The sequence below is a fragment of the Anas acuta genome, chromosome 4, assembly GCF_963932015.1.
Source record: "Anas acuta chromosome 4, bAnaAcu1.1, whole genome shotgun sequence".
Lineage (NCBI taxonomy): Eukaryota > Metazoa > Chordata > Aves > Anseriformes > Anatidae > Anas > Anas acuta.
The window spans coordinates 52,394,792-52,421,068 of record NC_088982.1 but is presented as its reverse complement, the minus strand read 5'-3'; positions in this window follow the sequence as shown (position 1 = coordinate 52,421,068).

Below are 26,277 nucleotides of genomic sequence, written 5' to 3'. Positions count from 1 at the left end.
ACAGTCCAAAAATCCAGGAACACTCCAGTGAATCAACATGACAATTTGTAACTGCTGACTGATGGAAAGCAGGAAATCATCTTAGCTCATGTATTGCATATTTTAAAATAAGTGAGTTCTCGAGAAGGGTACATGCAGGTTTAAGACTTCTGAAGAGTTCTATGCTGTTATAGACAGAGAAGGGCTGAAAATTCAAGTTAAAACATACTTCAAACCATCACCTCATCTGTTGGAAGGCAGAAATTCTTGGACACCAATATTAAGATAAGGAAACAAAGGCTGAGGTAACAGCTATCCTACTCAAGCTATTTACATATAGCATGGATCTGATCTAAGGCCACATTCAAACACAGATCAGAGGAAAAATCTATTGGACTTGAGGTTCATCTACAAATTTCACAGATCATCATGAAGTAACAGCAGTATTTAAATTGACCACACAATGTAAATTTAGTTCTGAACTATTTATGAAAGATGAATAAAAATAGTTGAAGTGTAATGAAGCAATTGTTCCAACTTGAATGCCACTTTCTAAAAAGATATCGGAGAGCTACCACAAAAAAATACAAAACAAAGAAAAAAAATCACACAAAAATGCATAGTAAACTACAACTTTCTTTCATCACAGATGTCAGACATCCACAAACTGTATTTCATGTGATTCTGTGGTCTTCCACTTAAACATCAGAAAAAAACCACAAGTACAAAAGAATGTTGCTCCAAAAAGCACCCAAAAAGTTTTGTATTTCTAAATTACTCATATATATGCTTTTCTGAGCCAGAAGTAAACAGCTTCACTCTGTGTTTTTGAATATAATATTTTAATCTTCTCCATCATGCATACAAACAAAAATCGCTAAAGCCTTTAGGTTGTTGCACTAACGCTTCACACCAATACTTCTCATTAGGTTCTACTGAGAGAGACTATGACAACTGAAGTTTCAGATAAGAAGGCAAATAAAATCTGTTACCATCCAAAGGGAAAAAATAGCTAAGATGAGCAGCCTTAAAGCTCAAGAGAAAGAAGGAATTATTCTCCTCTTAAACTGGCAAACATACATCACTGTAGTGTCTATCTAATCTCCTTCAGAAGTCTATTTAGTTATTTGTTCAGTTACAGCCAGCACATGTAAAATTTATATTAATTAAAAAAACTTTAAGACATTTTTCTATTTCTAAGTTTACAGACCCAATGTTCATCATCCAACAAGATTAAGAAGCAGCAGCTCACTAAATCACCACAGAAAAAGAAGAGTAGAAACATTCATTTCAAAAGGTCTGAGAGTACAATACCTTTTAGAAAAATCATAGCTAGTACTCACTGACACTACCCTCATGAGCTCACCCTCAGCTCATAAGACTCAGACCCTAAGTAAATGGAAATCAGATCAATTTTCCAAATACACAGAGATGAACACAGAAATAAATGCAAAGACTTCAGTTAAACTTCACTTGTATTTTGTTCCTAGTATTCACTATGAACTAAGGTTAAAATTTTATCTTTGTAAGACTGTGTGCAAGTACCAGAACACCCACTCATTGCATCATCCTGTACATGCTGCCAGGGTATATGCATATAATTTGTAGTATAACCAACTACAGTAAAGTCAAGCCACTTTACTTTTGTGTCCTTGTCCTCCTACTAGCCTCTACTAGCTTCTGAAATTGTAGACAAACTCAGTATTAAATTTTTAAACTAGCCTCATCATTTCAATACTGTATATTAAACTTGGCTCATAATCTACCACATACGTAATAAAACTCATAGTAGTTTTTAATTCTTCTGTTTTTAATACAATGTGTCAAATTTTGGCATCATTCTACAACAAATAACACATTACATTGTTGAAATTTCAACTTTTGCATGTAAGGCTCTGATAACTTACAAAAATAGTTCATAATGCAAATTTCTAGACAATGAAAAATGCTTTAAGTTAATTGTTTCTGGGTATAGGATCCTTACTTAAATCTCCATGCCTTTACTTTCTAACTACATTTTCCAAAAAAATGTTCTGGCAGCTTTGCAGTTGCTTGTGTTTAACTAGCTTCTGAGTAATACATGAACATAACTAAGACATAAGAGCTATGTAATTAGGTTGCATTAATATTTTTCAGGAGAACTATAAAATACCTACGGCCAGCTGAAAACAATTTTAATTAGGATGGCACATGCATCACAATGCCATAAAATGCCAGAACTGTTGTTTTACTTGAGCAAGTTCAATTAAAAACAAAACAAATACATACACCCTTACTGGAATAGCTGTTACCTCTCTCATACACCAAACAGCAGACACTGAAATCTAGCTTGTATTCCCTCAAGTAACTTACTCATTCAACTTGTTTAATGCCACTGAGACCATAAGCATTTTCAATTTAAGTAACATAGCATATCAGTTCTAGAAGTTACTTGAAGTTTGAGTCATCCCAAGTCAAATTCCAGAATTATGCTGTGTCTAATTCAAAGCCAGTAATGTGCTACAAGTGTCTGTCCACAGGTGTTTTTGCCCACAATGATTGTTAAATTACAGTTGGAAATCATAAAAGATATCAGGTTAGAGAGATCTTGCGTTAGATATGTATGCACAGGAGTAAGAAAGAATTAATCTCACAAATGGAAAAGCTGGTCCAAGCATTTCCACAGAACAAAACTTAAGGAATAAAGTTAAAGATGAACACACTTGGTGTGGAGTTGATAGAAGGGTAAAGGGGAGAGAGATCAGATGTTAGTGGCAAATCAAGAGAAACTTATATGACATTGGGGAAGCAGCTCTCCATTGCTCTTCCAAGTGGTCCTGGGCTTGTTTACTGATTGTCTTTTTAAAAAGTTATTCCAACCACTTCTCAGAATAGAATAAATAAATAAATAAATAAATAAACTTTTTCTTCTAATAATCCCTACCAGTAGTAATTTAATAAAATTCAAAGCCATGTCAGGGCTGAACAGCCATTAAATGCAAAGAAAACGGCAGATTTCTAGTAGGCCATACATCATATTAGAAAGCAGTGTTAAGGGCAGCAAAAATGTATATACTTGTACAAAACATAGATCATACTATAAATACAAGAGGAAAGAAAAATATTATAAGAATTCAGGAATGTAGAAAAGAAATATAGGTAAAAATAAAAGCATAAGGATATAATGCCCTTCATCTTACTAAACCATGGAGCAACACAGAGAAAGGAAGTTGTCTTCTCACTTTATCCTTTTTTCCTTTACATTTCGTCTGCCAAAGAGCATTATCTGTAAGATGTATTCCCCCATTAGATACTTTGCAGAACAGAGGTACAGAAAAAGATTTAGGCCATCACTGCATTTCACTTTCTTGTGTCCTGATGATTTTTGTTTTTGTTGTTTTAATAAAGAGGAAGCTTGTTTCCCATTACAAATACAAGCCCATCAGAATTTCTCTCTTTGTAACCCAATATGCAACAGATCTACTGTTTTCATATTAATTTATTTATGCAAGTAAAGAGAAATTGGGTGCCAGAAGACTTTTTCTATTTCCCCTGCCTGACAGTAGCCTTCTAGTTCCTACTTGTCTAATAAATCCAATGGGGATTACAAATAGAACTGAGAAAATCTAGGTTCTGCATGTAAATTTGAGCACCTAATATTTACCTTAGTCTTGTCATACTAGCTTCTATTAGTCTTGCACTAAATTAAGCTACTGATAGCAAAAAATAAAGTTGGAAGCAAACAATAAAAAGATAGAACAGAACTAAAACTAGTTTTCCATTTACCAAGTGACCTTCCTAACCGTGGGGAGGATTGGAGGAAACTTCACTCATTGAAAAAAAAAAAAGCTCTGGAATGATTGTGCTGAATTTATCTATGCTTGGCAAGATGATTTATGATTTTATATCATTATAAATCATTCAAAATTTGAATACATTTATACCAGAGAAAATTAAAACTTCTGAGTTTTAGTAGTGTAAACAAAATTGAATAATGGTTTAGCAGTTTCTAATGTACCAGATAAGATTGTCTGAAATATGGGGAAATATTTTTATTTTCAAGTATATCCTAAGAACACAATCAGAGTATCAAATATGAATCAATACATCTGGCCCCCTGTAAATTCTTAGTATCAGGATAACTGCTTTCTGAAAACATTCTGGTAAAATACTTCCAGAATGCCTATCTTCTGGGTTCCCTCCTGTCCTTTTCTCACTAGTTCCCCAAGGTTTAGCAGTCTGATAGTGTGTGTGCATAATGAAAGATGTCATCCCTTCCTTAAAGGAGACATCTGTGAGCCAGGTATGTAAGTCTGTGTGCCCAATATATTGCTGTCCCAGATATTCCAACCTTCAACTCCCAGAGGTGTCTAGAAAGCTGAATACTCATCTGTCAATTTTATCACAAATTAATATGGTATTAGACTGAATAAAGTAAATGCAAATACACGTACAGCTTTCCCATTTACTATAGTACAACTTATTGCATCCATAGGAAATATGTATACTAGCCAGAAAGGTCAGGTTGGAGTTGGTAAAACAATTTTCTTGGCTTCACAAGAGTATGGTAGGCACAAGAGTAGAATTTATATGAGCACTGCTACAAGCAATGACAGCATGAAGGGTTACAGCATGAATAATGTTGTTTGTATAAATCCCATGGCAAAACAAACTTTCCTTTCAGGAATTAGCACCCTGAACTTATTGATTTGTTTAGAATTATGTTCTGTTTAATTCAAAGTAATAGTTCTAATAACCATACTCAAAATAGATATCATTCTCTTTCCAACTCTTTTCACAGGTCCTTTCTGTGCTCCATTAAAGTAACATGAAATATGAGATATTCCATAAAAATTTATAAACATATCTGTAAGACACTTATGGTTTACTTCTTGTCTGTTTCTAGAATAACTTGTGCTTATGTTTTTAGGTCATCTCATCAATGTCTCAGTAATGCCATGTATATCCTAAACACCATCACACTGCTGAGAACAAGGAACATCCTCTTGCAGATCTCCATCCCTTTTGATGGAGCACACTAATCAGCGCATTACAAACATGATATAACACAAGTAAAATTCCTATTTAAAATGAGTGTGCTTAAAAAGAAACAATCAAGATAACCATTTATTGTTTTGTGTTTTATTTAAAGGAAAAAAAATAGGTTTTATTTTGTGTGGACGATAACTGGTATATTAGCAATAATCACTTAATGATTGGTCTGACAATTTCATATCAACTTAACAGTAAAAACAAACATCTCATTCAAACTACAGTATTGATATCACACTTTGCTGTTATCCAAGGTACTTAGCAAAAAAATATTCCCCATCAAAATATAACCATCAAGATTAGAAAGCAGAAATCACATTCCTCATCTTACTGCAGGAAGTGTGCTGCCATTGCTCTAGCTCATTGCTTTTTGCTATTCACTTCCTTTTCTAGATGCAAAATCAAGAGAGTTAATCAAAGGCCATTAGGTCAGATATCTCTTAGAATCATAGAATAATGTGAGTTGGAAGGGACCCACAAGGATCATTGAATCCAACACTTGAGTTCATACAGGACCACACAAAATTCAGACCACAGCTTTGTGCTTTGTTTTTCTCCCTCTATCCTTAAGCGCTGTTGGTGGTTTTGTTAGGTTTAAATTACTAGGTCAGTATTCAAAACAGAAGATATTTATAAAGTGGAACAACCTTCTCTCCCAAATTCTAATCTAATGCAGCCAGTGTACACACCATTCTCTCCTGTCCCCCTTCTGAAGGGACATGTGACTACCACTTAGAGCAAGCCATGAATATTTGTTTACAGAAGCCATAACAGAGAAGCATTGCTAAAATTATGACAGAATATCAAATATCCTTTTATATCCTTTTGCCAAGGGAGATGTGCACAGGACACAACATAAATAGCACTGACTCCCTTAGGGAAATTGAAAGGCTATCCTATAATTGAAATACCTGGCAATTTCTGACTATGTTTCCCTGCTTATTGGATCTTTTGGGATTTCAGTTTTTGATACCATCTCTCACAGTATACTTCTGGACGAAGTATACAGGATACAAGTAGACAAGTACATAATAATGATGGGTGAGCAACTGGATGACAGGTTGCACTCAAAGGGTTATAGTAAATGAGGTTATATAAGATTCTGCTTTTTTGAAAATAATTAAAAAATAATAATTTCTGCTAGCCTGCATAGCAGGGCAGCACTGCCCTGCTTTTTCTGCACAAGTTTCAATTATCGGGGAAAACTGAGTATCTGAAATGAAGATGCAGTTCAGTTCACTAAGTTTGCTGTTATAGACCTCACTCTACCACTGTTTTGTAAAATAGACTAACAGCAACACATCAAAAATATTTTTGATTTTTTTTTCCAATTATTACATGAAAAGAACAGTTCCACCAACTAGACTACCTTAACTCTGGCACCTTCTAAAATATTAACATGTTAAGCATTTAAGTAGAGGAAAAACATTTATTAAATTAGCATTTCCACCTCTTTAAGTAAGGACAAAAATATGTTTTTCTGTGTTGTTCACACATGTAAATGTTAGAACAAGTGGGAGTTTTGGTCATTACAGCTCAAGTCCAAAACAAGCCATGGACTGCATACTAGTTGGCAGAATAATCTGTAAAGCAGCCTGCAGCTGAAGATCCTTACTTCAGCAAAAAGGCAACCTTAGGTTAAGGTCATTTGCAAAGCTTTATGAAGAGTTGCATATATAAAAAACTGCCTGTGGGTTTAAAAACAAACAAACAAGAAACCATGCGAATAAACGTGTATCATATCAGATTCTGTGTAGTAGAAATACTAAAGAAAATAAATATTTCCCCATTTATTATCCCACAGGCTAAAGCCTGATTTCAAGTTGGCCCTGATTGTATTAATTATTTCCAAAAAATGGCAGTAGTTGAAGGCTAGTACATATTAGCCTGAACAGGGAGCAAGTTCTGTTGTCAAAGCAAATGGGAAACAAATACAGACAGAAGCAAAACCAAACAAAAAATCCATCTACTTCTTTCTTTCTTTACTGTGGGCTTTGAAATTCCCTCTTCTTTCTTCCCTGCTTTCTCTTGGTTTGATCTTTGAGGCTGTGAACAAAGCTTAACCTTAAAATGAAAGTGCAGTTTTCTTCTTTAATTAAATAAGACTTCCTTCAGTTACCAAACAGCATTGCAAACTTCTACAAAGAAAGAATGTTGCAATAAAACCTTTCAGTTGTACTAAAAGCAAACAAAAACCCCACACTAGTAAAACATTCATGCATCTTTCAGTAAGGTTTTAAAATGCTCCTAAACTAATCTCATTAGCAACTTTCCAATGAAAACACTGTTCGTTTGTTAGAATATCATCTCCTGGGGGAGAGATAGGAAAAAAGAAAAGCTTTAATGAAAAAAAAAAAAGAAAACAAAACCATGATCACACTAAGCATTTCCACTGGCTGTGAAAGAAGCTCCAAAATGATCTGTCTGATCATGAAATGAAATCTCTTTGAAATTCATTAAGTCAGACACTATCAGCCCAATGTGGCAAATCTGACTCAGGCAAAACTGTCACTGACGTCAGTGAAAGCTTTGCCCTCATGAAAAAGTGAGAACGGATTTCACAACTGGAACCTAGTTGTGTTTCATTTCATTACCATCCTATTTCACAAGGAAAAAAAGCCATTAAAATCAAAATGATATTTTGTTCTGAAAGGAAAACTGCACATCCACAGAACAAGCAGGGTATGAACCACAGAAGAATTTTATTGTGGCCTTTATTTTAACTTTCCATTAGATGTCAGAATGGTGCAGAAATCAACATATATTTTCTTTATGAGTGTTGGCTTCTCTCAAACTGATTTATGAAAACAAATCTGCTACTAGAAGTGCTGTAGGGTAGACAGAAGGTTTTAGGGAAAACACCAACACACTGAAAAGGCTAAGAAAAATAGGCAAGAACAACAGAAAACAAAACAGTGTATGTTTTATGAATGCTCAAGCATTCAAGAATTTCTAAAAATCTTACAAACACAGAAGAAGCTATCCCATTCACACTTGGGGTGGGTGTAGAATAAATAAATAAATGTATATTGGGTATTGAATTCTGGAAAAAAAGTATTTTTGGTTCAACTAATAGTTGGCATTAGAGTCCTTTGTCTGTTTCTTGATTTCCAGGAATTGAGTCATACATTTTCTCTTAACTGGTAGTTAAGCTTAATTATTTCAAAATTAACAGCTTTACAGGGATGCAATAGCACACTGTATGATAGTTTATAAGATCTTTTTATTAAGATTTTGCAAACCCATTTTTGGTGAAAAATAGGTATTAATATCTTTATTTTTGGAACTTAAGAGTTTCTGAAAGATTTATCTTAGAATTTGAAACTGCCAACTATTTAAGTTGAAACTATTTAACTTTCTCTGTTTTCATTTACCAAAACCTGTCTCTTGATAAGAGCTCATAATGCAAGAATATTCACATGAAAGTTCAGAATTAGATCAGATTTGAGTTTAGAATTACAAATTCCTCAAAACATGAGCAAAGAAATCATAGCAACATTAATGAAACCAAGTTTAGAAAAAAGATCTTGAAATTATTTTGATCTGTTTTCCTTGTGGGGCAGGGGGTGGGGGCAAACCTCTAAACCCGGTACCTCAGTAGCATCTACCTCTAATATAATAGCTAGTTGCTCCTTAAAGCAATTTACTGTACTTCTGCTGAAAGAATTGAATTGTTCAGTTGGAAGGGACCTTCAAATATCATCTAATCCAACTGCCTGATCACTTCAGGGCTAACCAAAAGTTAAAGCATGTTATTGACAGCATTTTCAGTCTCTTCAACTCTGACAGGCATAGGGCATTAACCACTTCTCTAGGAAGCTTGCTGCAGTGTTTGACCACCCTTAAGGTAAAGAAATGTTTCCTTATATGTGGTTTGAACATCAACTGACACAGCTTTGTGCAATTCCCAGCTGTCCTGTTATCACTTCCCAAGGAGAGGAGACCGGCATCTCCCTCTGCTTCTCCTCTTCAAGAAGAGGTAGGGAGCAATGAGGTTACCTCTCAGCCTCCTTTTCTGCAAACTAGACAACCTGAATATCCTCAGCATAGGACATGCTCTCCAGCCCTTTTACCAGCTTTGTTGCCCTTCTCTGGATGCATTTAGGGACCTTAATATTTATTATTATTTTTTTTTAATTTATTGTTGAGAGCAGAATTGCATGCAAAACATACATATATAAAAGCATATGGGTGTAAATGAAGTTATATTTTCATTATTTTTCTGTTGCTTTTTCACACTATCCAGTCTTTTTCCCATCCCAGATACAGTTTTTCAGGGATTTCAAGGTGGAAGATCCACTCAATCCATCATAAACTGTAATGCCATCACACCTGTGTGACCAACATATGATCACTAATTCTTGAAGTCACATATTGCTACAAACTAGCACATTTTTTTCACTGCAATCACTAAACTGTAATGAGTAGATCCTCTTCCAGTAATCCTGAACACAGCTAAATCGGTTTTATTATGATCCACATCTCTGGCAATTATATGGATTTTACCCAAGACTGTACTTCAGCTCTCCCATTCTGGATATAGGAAAGCAGAGATTTCAGTTATCCAGCTCAGAACTTGGTTCATTTCTGTTACAACTTCAGAGCTGGAAACTGTCATAACACCTGCAATATGTGAAGATCTGTCAGTTTTGTTTATTTTACAAGTCTGATCCCGTTTGCCATTATGGTGGGAAGTGGTGTCTTCATGCACACACGTTACTACAAAGATAGTTTCTACTATCTTTTATCATTCTACATAGATGATGTTTAGCCACCACCCTTTGACCAGACATCCTGCTGAACACATTGGAAAAATCATGTCAGATAACATCCCATCCATGTAAAGAGATTTTACAAATTCGTAGCACATTAAGTTTTCCCTGTTACAGTACTACTTCAAAATTGACAGTTAGGCAACATGGTGTCAGCAATCTCAAGCACGACACCATATGTCAGAACTCTGTTGGAATTAACAATAACAACAGATAAATGCTTGCAATCTCTAACATGCACAGGCTACTGAGTGCACAGGGAGTCACTCTGCATGAATTCTTACAGGCTTTAAAGAATTCTGTCCAAGGCCTTTGTGAAAATTTGCATTAAGAAACATTTACACCATCCTGGAGAAGAAAACAAAACACAGTGAAGGCATTTGGGTGTTTGCTTGCCTTTTTTTTTTTTTCCACTCTACATCTCAGTTGAGAAGCTAATGTAATTGTATGGGAATTATCTTCAGAAATATCATAAGCCATTAAAAATTGCAGCAGTTTCTTCTTTGTGTAAGGATGTTTTGTGAAGATGTTTTGGTAATGTCAAGTCTTATCTGATAAAAAGATAAGATCTTATCAAAAACAAACTCAGTCCATCAAAAAGAAGTTTTCATGGTTTAAATATTTTAAAAGTGTATTCAGCAGCTTGACATTGCTCTTTATTTTTTCCATTACATTTTTCCTACCTACCATCCAGCAGACAATAGTGCTAAGAATAGAATTAGCCTATTACTATGCAAAGTAAATTCATGTCTCTTTCTTCTAAATTTTAATTAGAAACATGTACATATACTTGTAAGTTTCCAACAGGCTGTCTTTATGTTTTACAAAAATAAAAGATATGTTTGCCAACACAAAAAGCTGAAAGGAATAGTCATTATTTGGCTGCTTTCTATTAGAGGAAAGGTAACACCTCCAAGGTGGGGAAATATGGAAAAAACTATTATCCTGGTTCACTTTGGCAAAAGCAGGTCCATGTGCTTCATGATAACTTAGTGTCCTCAGTAGCTTCGTGCATAAATCAAGAGTTACAGTATCATCTGGAAATCTATCTGGCATTATTTTTGTAGGCTAGAGATAGGTCTAGTTTTAAGCTTAGTGTTAAATATCAGTGTTTAATACAATGCTCATATTAAATATTTCACAATCTTACATTTGTATAATCAGATATTTTAGAGATCTTACTGACATCCTCTTTATTATATTGTGTTTCTTAAATTGAATTCAAGATAGAGAGATACAAAGCAGTTTGGCAGGACTACTGAGTTTGGAGCAACTGCCATCTGTTTCAGGAAAAGATTTTACCCCCAGAACTAACAAATTTTGGTGTTTGAATGGAAAAAAAAAATCCTAGTTCATGCTAAGTTTAAAACTTACAATGTTTGTTTAAAAAGTTCATGTTAAGAAAGCTTTTAATATTTTAATTATTATGCAAGAGAAAAATAATCAGAGGAAATGTGTTGGAAGAGAACGAATTCAAGGGTCTCTTCATATATATTTGTACAACAAATGAATAATGCTTTAATCTTCAAAAAGTTAATACACCAAAAATGGTTGACAACTTTTTACTAGATTGAGGGACTTTAAAAAATGTAAAGCTACCTCTGTGACTGCTCTTATCTGTCCATTGCTGAAAATTCATGTAATTTATACAAATATAAAAAGCCTCAAGTAAGATTTTGAGGGTATTGAATTATCAATTCTAATTGTTGAATTATCTTATGAGTATTATAGTACATAATTGAGAGACAACTGGCAATTTGTAGTTTGTTTCACTGTCTGGGAAGTGAGTAATCTCATGTGAGATATTTTAATCACTACTGGTCATAAATTAGAGTTGACTTTTACAAGTAGCCATGAAAACAAAACAAAACAAGAGTTCAAAACCTAAGACAAATTCCATTAGCCTCAGCTGCATTCCAATAAACACAAATCATTCAGAAGTCACTGACAAGAAGTATCATCACCTGAAAATAGTTAGCATGAGTCCTAGCACAACAAAATTATTGCAAAGGCTATATATTTTATGCTAAGATATTCACAATATGCTGAAATTCCTCTCATTTATTTTTTTAATATAATTAAAACAATTGGAAAAGAATAATTATTTATAATAAATTAAAATGACATTTACACAGCTTGATACATTTGCATACAATAACTAGATCTTAAAAATTTGAACACTGCTAAAAAAAGGAGGGATGACACAGCCTTGACTGTAGTCTCACTTACCACTGCTCCTGGAGAATAAGTTGTTTTTAGATAAATATTTCAAAGGTATGACTTTTGCCTGATTTACAGCTGGAAAAATCTGGTTCACTGCAATGAACCCCAAGAAATCTGTTTACAGATTTTGTAAGGATCCACACATCTCATAGAGTTGTTTGACCCCTCCCCAGCTTCACAAGATGTCCACACTGTATTTAACTTCAGATGGCATTTACACATGTGCCATTTCCATATAAGGATTTTATTGCCAATAGTCATCAAATAGCTTTGTTATCAGTTCTAGCAGCTCAATACTTCGAGGAAGGGTAACACCTCCAAGGGGGGTAAATATGGAAAATAAAACTATTATCCTGGTCTGTTCACTATGGCAAAAGCAGGTTCATGTGCTTCATGATAATATAATGTCCTCAGTAGTTTGGTGCTAAAACATAATTTAAATTGACTTCCATAAATCAAAAAAGACCTAAAGGCCTTTGTTTATTCAAAGCAGGCTCCCAGAGGTGTATAGGAATGCATAATAAATAGAAAACATTTTTTTCTGCAGTAATAAGCCAAAATGAATAAGCCTTTAAGAAAGAGCACTGTAAAGCAAAGGTAACATGCTGGTTATTTTGAATTCAAGTTCTTTTCAAAGCACACTGCACGCACATGCATCCTTTCATCAATTTTAAATACAATAATTCAAATAGTACATAATAGTAAAATCATAAATGCCAGGTTGTCTAAATATATTTCTGAAGTCTTTGTCCTTTCTCTGCACCAGTTACAACATAACAACAGAAAAATCTTTGTGTAATGTTTTAACATTGGAAGAAAAATACCCATCATAGTTGAAGACTGTGTTCTTCACAGGTATTTGTTTAGATGCTTTGAACTGTGGAAATGCTTTGTATCTAATTTTTAAGCACTGTTTGAGGTGTACATGCTTTAATAGTAGAGTTTACTCCAGTCACTGCTAATACTTGCCAGATACTGAAATAGACTGCAAAACAAAGAAACAATTTAGTAATGCCTGAGAAAGTATAAAAGTGTGATGTTTTTAAGAAGACATGGTAAGTAGCATTGGATATTATTTTATACATAATATGTATTAACACTTCTTTATTAATACAACACTTATCCTTGTTTTCTCCAATTGTTCAAGCAGTGCTCCTGAACAGTGTGAAAAATTTGTCTGTTGTTACTGCTGCAGAGCACTGCTCAAACTTAGCAGAGGTAGCAGCTGTCTACTCCTTAAATGAATTTTGTAAACCTTGTTCCAATAAGGTTTTCTTAATGGATTTTGTAATTTATTTATTTATTTTTTCTAAATAGATTTTTTCTAAATGGATTTTGTAACTTTTGCTAGAAAATTTCAATACAGCAAAAGTATTTTAGACCTTTCTCTAGCAAAAGGATCTTGATATTTAAGAAAAAATGATTAATATTTTCAGTTTTTCATGTCTACCAGGGAGTCCTGTATATTATAAATGTGATTTCTTCTCTACATCCATCATTAGGGCTCTCAGCAAGCTGGACTGATGTCACATGTATATTCAGCCATTCAGTAGTGCCAAGAAAGTGTTTAAAATAGAATAAAATCAAATAATAATGCCATATAACAAATTTTGAAAATATAATATACATTTTCCAAAATAGATAGAATTGCTATATCCAAAGGATTTGTAAACACTTTCAAGGAATAAAATCCATCTCATTTGCTGACTTTTGTATTCCATCTATTTCCTTAAAAGTGGCAGGCAGCACTGCCAAAAAAAAGAACCATTGACACTATGGGTTGCAATCTGTATTCCTGAAGAATCTAATCTAACCCTACTGAGACCAAGGAAATGCACAGCAGTTTAATTTATTTTTGCTATTACTGCCTCTCTGTTCCCTTGGTAATAGGTCTTATATTTCTAGTAATCCTAATTGGAGAACTGACATGCTACATTTGTAATGCAAGGTTACTGACACTGCAATTTTTCATCCAACTACTCTTATTCCAAGGAATAGGTCACAGAGACTATTTAGCTCTGTGCATTCACATATCCAAAATATGAATCACTCTTCAACATCACTTCTGCATATAGACAAATTATTAAGAGATTTGAACTTGCTCCATCTGGGTCTCATTGGTTCCAAGACCTTACACGCAGGAGAACTACAGGCATCTTTCTCATTTGTCTCTCTCATTTGCAGGGCACGGGAGTTTTTGATGAAAACATCAGCAAGAAATAGCTTTACTGAGAAAGAAGAGTAGAAATACCAAAAATGTACTTTTGTCTTCAACCCTAAGTACATTTTTCTTGTTCTAATGAGTACCCACTTGGTCCTTACCATCTTTCAAGTTAGTGTCTTGTGACCTCCTCTCACAGACTGTTAGCATGTGAAGACGGAACAGTAGGATTTGTAGCTACTTGCACCACTTCTTTTGCAAAAACCATAAATAATTGAAGTAGTGATAATAAGTAGATCTTATTAATTCTGATGCTTGTGGAGTTGTACAAGGTGATTAAGTATTCAAAAGAGCTTCCCCTAAGAATCACCTGGGGAGACAGTTTTCTCACAGAAAAGTAGTGACTGAAGTGATGCTGACTACATAACAGGTCAATAAAATGATAAAATGCACTTTTTAACTTCTTACAGAAAAAAAATATGCAAGGTTTGAACATCCCAGATAAGAAACAATCAAATACAGCTTCATTAGAGTCAAGACTTGAGAATTCTTAAGTGCTGCAATCCTTTGTTTCAAAATTAAATCCCTGAGGTGTGTGGTCATGCAAAATATATCTTTATTGGGGGTAGATATATAGAAAATACATCCTTCCCATTTATAATGAAATCAAATAGTATTTTACACACCAAAAATTTAGAACTGCTATACATTAGCCATCTGGAGATTACACATTTAGTTTTCCTTATTGATGCAAATACTCTATTCTATAATCAGCCCTATAGCAGAAAAATATGACAACCAATTTAACTTTTTCTTTTGTGCCTTTTTTTTTTTTAAACCCACAGTAAACTCTGTTTGCAGTAGAATACATTCCCTTCCACAACATAGCTCCTAAATGGAAACAATAACTATTTCATTCCCCCTTAACTGCAAAGATGGAAGTAATAATCAATTTCCATATTTTCGAAGTGCATCTGTGAAGGTGTAGTGGGTTTGGTAGTGGGGGCTGCATGGGGTGGCCTCTGTGGGTACCATGGGAGAGCAGGTGACCTGGTAGGAACTGCTTACAGCGGGGGACCCATGTTGGAGCAGTTTGCTCCTGACAGATGGACCCTGTGGTACAGACACATGTTTGTAGCAGTTCTTGAAGAGCTGCTGCCTGTGGATAGCCCCTGCAAGATCAATTCACAAAGGATGGCATCCCGTGGGAGGAACAGAGGAAGAGAGTGACCAAGAAGGAGTGGCGGAGGCAAAGTGCTATAGACTGATTGCAACCTCCATTCACCTTTGCCACTCAGGAGGAGGAGGTGAAAGAGAGTGTATAGGAGGAACATGGTTTTGGTTTCTTTCCTTTGTTTCTCACTTCTGTACCCTGTTAGTAATAGGCAATAAATTTTACTAATCTCCTTACACTGAGTCCATTTTGCCTGTTGAGTGATCCTTATCTCAACCCTTGAGCCCTTTGCTTGGTATTTTCACCCCTCTCTTCCTTTGAGGAAGGGGAATGAAAGAATGGTTGTGGTGGGTCTCTTCTGCCCACCTGATTAAAAGCATCACAGAAGGTCACTGAAAATAATATGTAAGGTAGGTAATGATTTCCCATTTCTCAGGCACCTCAGTGGAAGCTCACATGTATCATTTCCAAACTTAAGAATAATAAAACTATGAGATGGTATGGGTACTTGCCAGAGTGACCTCCTGCCAACAAGAATGGAACTCCCTTTTCCATGCTTTTTGTTTGTTTGTTTGTTTGTTTGTTGTTGTTTTTTTTTTTTTGTTTTGTTTTGTAAATGTAGAAGATAGGTTAGATGAATATTTTCACCCTGAAGTAGCATTTTGATGCTATAAGAACTCCAAAACAAACAGGTAAAATTATGGATTTCTAACATTCCCCTTCTCCACTTTTTTTCAATCTCAGATTATTCTCAGGGATGTTATAGTCCACAATCTTACAGAAATTAGGAACTGTAAGAAGATAACTTGTTTATTAGCTGAACTATTGAAGTTACAGGAAAAGACAGTCTGTGCAGTGTCAAGGTTGTAACCATACCACATAAAAACATCTTTCGAAAAATCACTCTGAGGATATAGAGCACAGCACCATTCCCTCGCCTCAGGGCAGTACCACAGGATACCTGTGCTTCACAGGTGTCAAATGAACAGTCTGTTTTTTTATGAAAATAATTACCCGTGTTAGCTCACATGCTTATTTTTGTTAATAAATAAGTCTCAAGATCTACATCAACTGTGCACAGAATAACTGAAGTAAAATTAATTGTTATCATAATTGAAATGAAGATGCAGACAAAGATGGTAATTTTAATATGCAAAAGATATACCATTCTGGAAGACAATGTATTCTTATGGTTCATTGTCATTTTCTGGTTCTGAAAAATCTTTGAATTATTATGACTACAACAACAACAAAGCAAATTTAAAATTCTGTCCACTCAGTGATATCACAGAACAGAGATGGTAGAAAATAAACATTTGAAACTATATTATGGATATGATCAATCATTAATTAATTCAGAATCAAGTGTTTTGTGTGTTTTTAACCCATACATGGTCTGTTCTGAAAGTAGTAGGACTGGCTTTTTCCTGGGCAAACGGGCGGACGAGAGGTGGTCTGCGCGCACAGGATCTGTGGAGGGGGATATTGGGAACGCTGGGAAAAATAAGCAGTCTGCTGTTGGCCATTGAAGAGAGTAGATCGCTTGTACCGTGAACACCTGTTGAAACACCTCATCACGGAGAATCATGGAGCATTTACTGGAGCAGCGATACGCGATCAAATTTTGTGTAAAGCTTGGTAAAACGGGCAAAGAGACTCACGACATGATTAAGGAGGCCTACGGTGATGCTGCCATGGGTAGATCGGGTGTTTTTGAGTGGCACAGGCTGTTCCAAGAAGGTAGGGAAAGAGTGGAAGATGATGACTGCTCCGGACGCCCTTTGACCAGCAAGACCAACGAAAATGTGTTGTGAGTGAAAAATTTACTGAACTGTGATTGCAGGATGAGTATCAGAATGACTGATGATGTCTTGAGCATTCCTCAAACCCAAGTTTTTGAGATGGTGAAAGAATACTTAGCCATGAGGAAAGTGTGCATGAAGTTTGTGCCGTGAGTGTTCTCAGAGGAGCAAAAGGCCAACCGGGAAGTGATCTGCCAGGATCTTCTTCATCATGTGAATGAGGAGCCCGAGTTTTTGGACAATGTAGTGACTGGTGATGAGATGTGGGTGTCTGAATATGACCCGGAGAGTAAGCGGCAAAGCACAGAATGGCACACCCCTGCTTCCCCACACCCCAAGAAAGCACGAATGAGCAAATCCAAGAAAAAGTCCATACTCATTTGCTTTTTTGATTGACTTGGAGTCATCCCCAAAGAGTTTGTACCACCCGGACAAACAGTTAATGCAGTTTTTTACGTGGAAGTCCTCACAAGATTGTGAAAACGCATTGCTCGTGTCCGCCCAGCCATCGTCAACAATTGACGGCTGCACCATGACAACGTGCCGAGCCACACAGCGTTCCACGTAGTAAAGTATCTTGCCCAGCACAAGGTGGCAACGCTGCCTCAGCCCCCCTACAGCCTCAACTTGGCCCTGCCAGACTTTTTTCTATTCCCGAGAATAAAATCGACGCTCAAGGGGAAGTATCACACATCGGTAGAGGCACTTCAAGAGGCTGTGACGAGGGAGCTAAACAGCATTCTGGTCCAGGCATTCCTGGAGGCGTACGAAAACTGGAAAACTCATTGGCAGCAGTGTGTAGATGTGGAAGGGTGCTAACTTGAAAAATTCTAATAGTTTGTTCTATTCTCATGAATATTTTTATTTTTATTTTTTAAAAATGAGTCCTACTACTTTCAGAACAGACCATGTATTTCAGGAAGCACTTAACACTACATATATGCATGTTTAAATACTATCTGTACTCAAGAAGGTGCCTTCAAAACAAATACACATTTCTGGTTCAGGGCATATAAGTGCTAATAAAACAGAAAAGAAACTAAACATTATAGTTAAGTAGCATATGTCTGTTATACCTACAATCCAAAGCAGCACATTCACTCCCAACTCCTACAGATGAGTATCTGGGGGTCACAGTAACCTCCTACTATTGAAGCATCTGGGAGCACAGAGTTCAGAAATTCTATAAGTGGATCATCCAGGAACAAAATAACTGCAGTACAGGGTCAGAGGAGAGGTACTGAAGATAAACCAAAGTGAAAGTCAAATTTTTATTCATGTAAATTCTAAGAGTCAATTCAATGAAGTTCAGCTTCTATATGTTTTAAAGGTGAGGGAGGTACATCACACACACAATATATATAAGTAGCAAATACTGACTGCTGATGAGAGGCTTTAAAAAAATACTATACTGTTAGAGAATAAAATTATCTGTTTTGTTTAACAGTGAATGACAGTCTGGAAAGGAGATGAGTACCTTAGAACAAGTCTTCAATTACAGTGCATTTCGAGGGGAAAAACAGTTTCTCTCCTCTTGCACTTGGTATACAAACATATACAAATTATAAAGCATCAGTTAGCCTTTAAGTCTGTGGTTTATATTATTATTATTACTATTATTTAAAAAGTTATCTTGTTAATGACTTCATCTATAACCCATGACTCCTACCAGAAGGAATATTTATGAAGTTACATCTGAAAGGATGGAGCAATACACAAAGAATAAGAATTACATTGCAGTTGAAATGTGATAGACTGCCATTTCTGAAAAACAGCAACAACAAAAAAAAATCACTTTGGCACTTAAAAATTGTCTTTAAAAAAATAAATATATATATATATAGAGAGAGAGAGAAAAATTCAGGTTCATAAACTTTTAGCCCTTCATTGCAAGACAATCATAATGTGCTAAATGAGCAGGTACAAGATTTTTCCTCTGTCTTTCCTGTTTAAAGAATTACATAAAAAAATAGTGAGAGCCATGACTGACATAGCAAAAGATTACTTATTGGATACTTGGAGACAGCATAGCCTAGATATCAGGATCAGTGATAGAAAGATAAGAAAGAAAGGTCAGAAAGATATCTTTACAGCTCTATGAAGAAACCTATTGATTTCAAATTATAGCCAGCTGTTTTCTTAACAATAGATAAGAGGACTTAGAATTCCATAAATAAACAAAAATGATCACTTGGATACTGGAATGAACTTTAAAACTCCACTTTTGCAAAATATTGTTTTAAAACAAGTGCTCAACAAATTTAAAGAATTATTTGTAATCTAATATTTAATATTCTCAAGACTATGTATTATATGCATTTCTGTTCTAAGTACCAGAGAACTACATCATCACTTTAATGTGCTAGCCCTTAGAGAAATGAGCATGAACAGACTTGTTCTGTAACACATGTAAAATAAATCATCTGAAGCAGGGGGATCTCATTTGTTCCCATTTTCTAAAATTAAGTACTCCTTGCACAATAAATCCTTTACATACCTTTATTACCTGAAAGCTTAATTCTGTAATATTTTGAAGTTATATACCTTTAAGATATAACTGCACTTTCATTCACCTTCCTCCAAGAGAGAATGAGGCTAGGGAAAGGCTTAATAGAAGGACTACCAACTAGATGCATCTACAAAATTCCTGAACCAGTCACCTAACATTCAAAATTTGAATGAAGTTTTCGAAGTTTCAAGGCATCCCTGGATTTTTTCAGAGAAGCATATAAGAAAGAAGCAAGAAGTCAACCTTATAAGGCTTCCCACCTTAAAAGTCATTGCTATGTATGGTAGGTCCCTGTACTACAACAGTAGTCATAAGAGAAAAATAAAAGTTACAGGCATGATATAAGTTTCCAAGAACGAACTAATTAGAACACTCATTGAGAGGTCTGATATTTTACTCTTTGCCTACTCAGAGTTTTCAATCATTTGAAATAAAACATAAAGATCTGTTCATGAATCTTTAAGTAACTAGAACATTAAAGGTGGAAGGTTGTTACATAGCAACTGCCTTCACTGCAATTTGAAAAGTCATTGAAAGAAACAGAATCCATCTTTCTTTGCATACTGACCCCCACTGTCACTCTGCCAACAACTTTATCAAACCATAGCTGCATCGCTACATCTACTCGAACTTGGGCTGTTTTCAGTAGACCGAAACAGCAACTATAGGCTAAAGCAATGTAAGAGTGCATCCGCCAGATCTACATTAAGCATGTTTTTCCTGCTATGATTGCAGGTAGATCAGGGACAGGCAAAAGAGCTTTGGCTGTCTTTTTTTTTATTTAAGAAGAGCCTGCATTCTAATACTTGGTAGAGGAGTTATATTTGACACTAAAACTGTAATTAAAGTGAATAGGATAGCTACACCACACCAAGAAATCAAGCCCTAGAGTTTTATGCAGAGGCATCATCATTTACTGATCACTACAGAACATAAATTGTTTTAAAAGCCATTGAACCTGGTAGATTTAATGAGCTCTAAAGAACATAAATGAAGGACCAAGACAAGCATGACACATAAAGTAAAATCTAACAATATGGTCCAAAACTTAGGAATGGGGATATTTATGTTTGTTTTATTTTATTTGGTTCCAAATGAATACTGCATGTATCCCAGATATTTTCTTGGCATTTCCCTATATATTGGGATTTTATTTTATTTCATTTTATTGAAAAATACTAGAGTCTTTACATAAAGTCCTGAACGGGCCTTATTCAGAATACTTCATTTTGTTCTTATCCTTTAGTACTGAGAAAGAAAAATTCAAACTGGAAAAAAGGTGTGAAAAGCTACTCAGGAGACTGAAAAAGCTCAGTTGACTTGGTAATGCATTTCCTGGGGTAAACACAAAGTAGAACAATAATTTTGTTAAGAAAGAACAAAAACCAACCAATCAAATAGAAAACTATGTGAATGTAAACTTGCCAAGAATAAATCAGAGTTGGAAACTAGAAAAAAAAAAACAAAAACACACAAAACATTGTCAAAGCAACTACCCCCTCTTAGAGCAGCAACAGAAAAAGGGTTAGATAATTTTACAATAGAATTTATATTTGTCTAACTGTGGATCACTTCACATGGTGTGATTGCCCAAAACAGCTGTGGACTAAGCATAATGTTTCAGGAGTGAACTTCCAGACCTACATTCAGATTCACAGTACACACAGGATCTCATTAAGTAGAGGAATTAGCACTGTGCAAGCAGGTGTATATCCTGCTCCCTTCCCACTACCTTCCCACATGATTAATTAGGTCAGGGCAGAGCACTGCAATGGTATGTTGTTCTTTCCAAATTATTTGAAGCTGGCTCAAGTAACAATGCGTCATATGGAATCATATCAAAATCTTATTTTGGTTTATTTCTGCTTGGACCGTTTTGACTGCAAGCTTCATAGGGAAATTCTCCTCTCTGTCCCAGTGGCTTCCCATTCAAAGTCAAGCCTATTCAAATTCAAAAGCCCAATTCCCATTCAAAGAAAGCATTCTGTGTGAAAATAGTTGAGTGGAAGCTAGGATAAATGTGAAGTAAGATAAAATAGGATAAGATAGCCATGGCTTATCATTGACATTTCAATGCTGTGTTACTTTTCCAGCACTTTGAATGTATTTATTACATTAAGTAATAATAAAATTAATAAATAATAATAATATATAACAACAAATTCCAACAGTGAATTATGCTACTATAAGACTACTAAAACCACAGATACAAGGAAAGTTGTTAACTGTAAAACATTTATTTCATAATGACAAAATTTTAATCTTTTGTTAATACTGTTACTATCCTTTATCTTCAACACCCAAGGCTTGGTGAGAATGTTTTATGCAAAGTTACTTGTTATTACTTTTGTAGTTTTGAAATATCATGCTTTGATTCTTTAAATCCTTCTCCTTAACAACTGCAGATTCACATCAAGTACAACTGTTGCCTTTCTATAAAAACTAGATTTTGCTGACATGTATTGATTTTGTTCCTTCTGAGTTGCACCTTTTCCTCTGAACATTGTTGAGCTGCACTTTCATCTCTGAATCATTCCATCAGCCAACTGGAACAAGTCCCAACATAAGGAATTATTAAGCATTGTTTTAAAAATAGCAGAATATATCTTTTTTGTTTGTTTGTTTTTCTCTGACATTGAGTAACATTGGAAACACAAATCTTTGTACAATAATGGAGATTATGAAGTTTAAAGTCCAGCTGATAGCTTACTTTAGAAAAAAAAAATTATTAAGGATCACTAAACTGAAAGTACTTATCTCTGACTTAAAACGTGAACATACTCAAAATCCTGTCAGCTATGACATATTTTATGGTTTATGACAATCTAATGAATTATGGGATTAAAGGCTAGCTTTACAAAGGTTGAGGAACTTTCAAGGTGAAACTGGGTCTTAAGCCCAGTTTTCTTTCAGGTTCTTTTTTCCATGTTCATTCTATAGCAAGTTTGAGAGACATGCGTTGATGAGATGCATGCCCTGAAAAAGATCTCAGTGGTACTCCAAAGTTCCTTTGTAAAAACATAACAGTAATTTTAATGGAGATACAGTTCACAATTTACCTCAAAAGGATGAACACATTTTCCAAAGTTCTAAGCTATTAAGGCAATTACTGTAGAAAGTGCCTTAGGATGTGTTGTAGCAATATATATGGCGATGTGTTAGTACATTAGGATGTGTTATAGCAATACATTCTCTGCATAAAGCATCACTTTACATACTAAGACCATTTCTCCGAATTATTATAACTCACATTCTGTCCAAGTGGAAATGACTAATAGATCAGTTATTGCAGAGTACCATAAGGTACAATTCTATTTTCTTCTATTGTTCTTTTACTTTAGGTTTAGTAATAGTGTTTCTTTTTTGTAATTCTTTAATGATCTTCCAAGTGCAGGATTCTTGGGTAGGTTGGAAAGAGGTATGGTCAGAGAGATGGAAAATTACACTTCAGTACAAATGATCCTGTGGCCCAAGCCGATATAAACAAGCCAAAACATATTGTCAACAACTCATTCCATACAAAAATTAATATAAATACAACAATATTATATTTAATAATATAACATTACTTATTTCAATAAAAGTATATTTTCCAGCAAATCAATTAGCGGAAATAGGTCAGTAGGTGTTAAAACATGTTTGGGACTAGCTACTTGAGAAAAAGTAGACAAAAGTAGTTTTCAGACAAAACTCTGAAAAAGTTTTGAATAGCAGTGTTTATAAAATAACGTCTTATTACCAAACTAAGCAATCTTTGGTCTTATATGTTGGAATCATTTAATATGTTGGATCATCATAATTAATTAATCTGAAAATTATTTAAGTCGTACAGGAATTCAATGAGTTGTTGACAGCATGTATAATTCATAATTTTATTAATAGATTTATGACATGTCTCTGCCCTTCTGCTAGATGTTGCAGATACAGTCAGTAGAAAACCTGGAGCTAAGCACAGCACAGATCCAAGAGAGAGCAAACAGGTAGTGGGAGATTTTCCACTTTGGACTATGTCTTTAGGATACACTCTCTCCCTAACTGTGTTTGCTAGTTTCCAGAACATGCTGCAAAATCTGCATACTCTCCAAGATGAATGAGAAAACTGTTATAAAGTATGGCAGATGAGAAAATCTGGGGTCCCAGGTTTGATTCCTGTAATTTCACATATGACTTTGCTGTGTTTATCTGTGGGCACTGAGGCATGCTTATTTGGAGAGGTTTTTTTCAGACTTCAATTTAAAATACTCCGATAGAGACAAAGATAGTCTAAGACCAGAAGATTTTGAAAATGTCATATATAATCCATGCTTTTAAGCACAAAAATCAATACAGCCTCAGTTATAAAGCACTAAGGTGTTGTGGTGATAATTTTGCTCATTCTGAGACCCACAGACATTTTCAGCTGTATTATTAAGATGCACTCAAGACACACTCTTTTGCACATGAGAGCAATCATATATGTAGCATGAAAATTCATTTGAGTTAATTTATACAGTGCAATTTGCAAAAAATTTCCAGCACTCAAAAATGGAAGAAACTGGGACACGATTCCTTTTTCACTCTGGGAAAATGCCAGGCCCATATCCCTGGATATTTAAGCATCATCCTGCTATGATCACAAGGAGTAAATTACCTAGAAAAAAAGGAGCACTCACTACCTAGCAGGAACTGACTCCCCTGAGGCTTGAGCCACCAAAATACTCATAAGGCCGTTGATTAAAGCAGAACAGCTCACTTGCTTTGAGCTAAACACTGTATTTAATGGAATGAAGCCTTAATTAATAAATGGGGCTAATAACAGAGTATGAAATTAGTTTGAAAATCTTCCTGATTTTGACAGGACTCTGGGCACAAGTGTTCACAGACATTTCTGCCTCTTGTACAGGTCACTGTTTATTCTGTGTTTTTGTTTGTTTGTTTGTTGTTTGGTTTTTTGTTTGTTTGTTTGTTTGTTTTTTGTTTTTGTTTTTTAAAAAGAGAAAATACTAAGTTCTGATTGACTCTCATTATCTAACAGAAATTCTGTGTTTATAAGCACATAAGGAAAAGAGCAGATTTTGCTCCAAGGCAGTCAAGACACTATGGCAAATATAAATATATCAGCTGCACCTTACTATTTCTTTTCAGTGGTGCCTACTAATGGAGTACAAATTCACATTCTATTTATATCCTTGCTTAGTTGTCTTCATATACAGTGAGTACCTATGCACACGTTGTAATCATGACTAATATTCAATAATAATGTATTTAGCTATTAGACAATTTCAGAGTAGCATTTTTATATATATACACACTATTTATAAGACCAGTTTTTGCTTGCAGCTCCCAATCTGTTCTCCCCATGTTAATTTTCCAAATTCTGCTGTACATATACTTGATATATACATGCGATGCATTATTACCCTAAAATATACCACTTATTCATAGTGGATGAGCTCTAGCAGTGAGATTAAAATAAAATCGATCTACATTTTGATTTCTGTTACTACTGTAATCCCCCCCCGAGATTAGATTCTCTTATCTCATATCTCTCTGTTTAGCACAGATCTGAAGAGCATGATGGACAGAAGAACATCAGTTGCTACTGGGACCAGGGAACTCCACCTGCACCAGAGAATTAAGGTTTAGACAGAAGGTGCTTAAGAAAAAATATCTGAATTTAGCTTTATTTACTTAGTTTATTTAATATAATTATTTAATTAACCATGAGGTAACAAAAATGACTTTGTACATATCCTGAAGTTAAATGCAACAGCCAACAGTTAGTCAAACTAGACTAAAGAATCTATCTTGTGGTAACTAAAATGTTACCCCAAGACTGGCTTTTGAGCTAATACATTTTGAAGAATGTTATGTTCCAACCTTGTGCTAAGCACAAGCAAATTGCTTGCAGAGAAAACTGGCAAATGCACCTATTCAGACTATCTATTTCATTTTCAGATACTAGAATATGTTGCTATGTCTTCTGTTGCTTATTGAGGTACACCAAACAACTACATTTTTTCTTATTTTTAGTGACTGTTATTCTGAAAGTTTAAAGCTGGCCTTCCTATTTTAGGATTCTGCTAAGCAGAAAACAAACAAATAAATAAATAAACAACAACAAAAAATATTCTATTTGTAGTTTTGTGTTTAATAATAGGTCAAAGCCTCTAGGGTTTCACACTTGAATGAGTTACATCCCAGGGAATCCTGTGTACTGAGAAAGCCAGATTAATTAACATAATCAAACATGTCTCAGTAAAACCAGGATCTAAAACTACAGTGATGTCATATCCCATTATAACACCCTCTTAAAATGCTGGAATGTACAAACTGGCAATACAAATGTGGTAAAGACTACTTACATGAGATTTTGCTCCTTTTTACATTTCAATGTTGCCAGGTTGGAAGCTGGTACAGTGTTTGTAAAATCAATGTATTGCTTTCGTAAGAACTTAAATACCTTTAAATTTGTAGTTCAATATATCGTGACAAGATATTTTGATTTTATAAATTCATGTTTTAAAACTTGAACCATCATTTGGGTTGAACTTCTGAATCACAATGCTCATCAAATATTACCCAGTGGCTTCTGGATCAAACCCAGAACTTATGGTTGACCTACATTAAAAGATTTTAAATGGTGA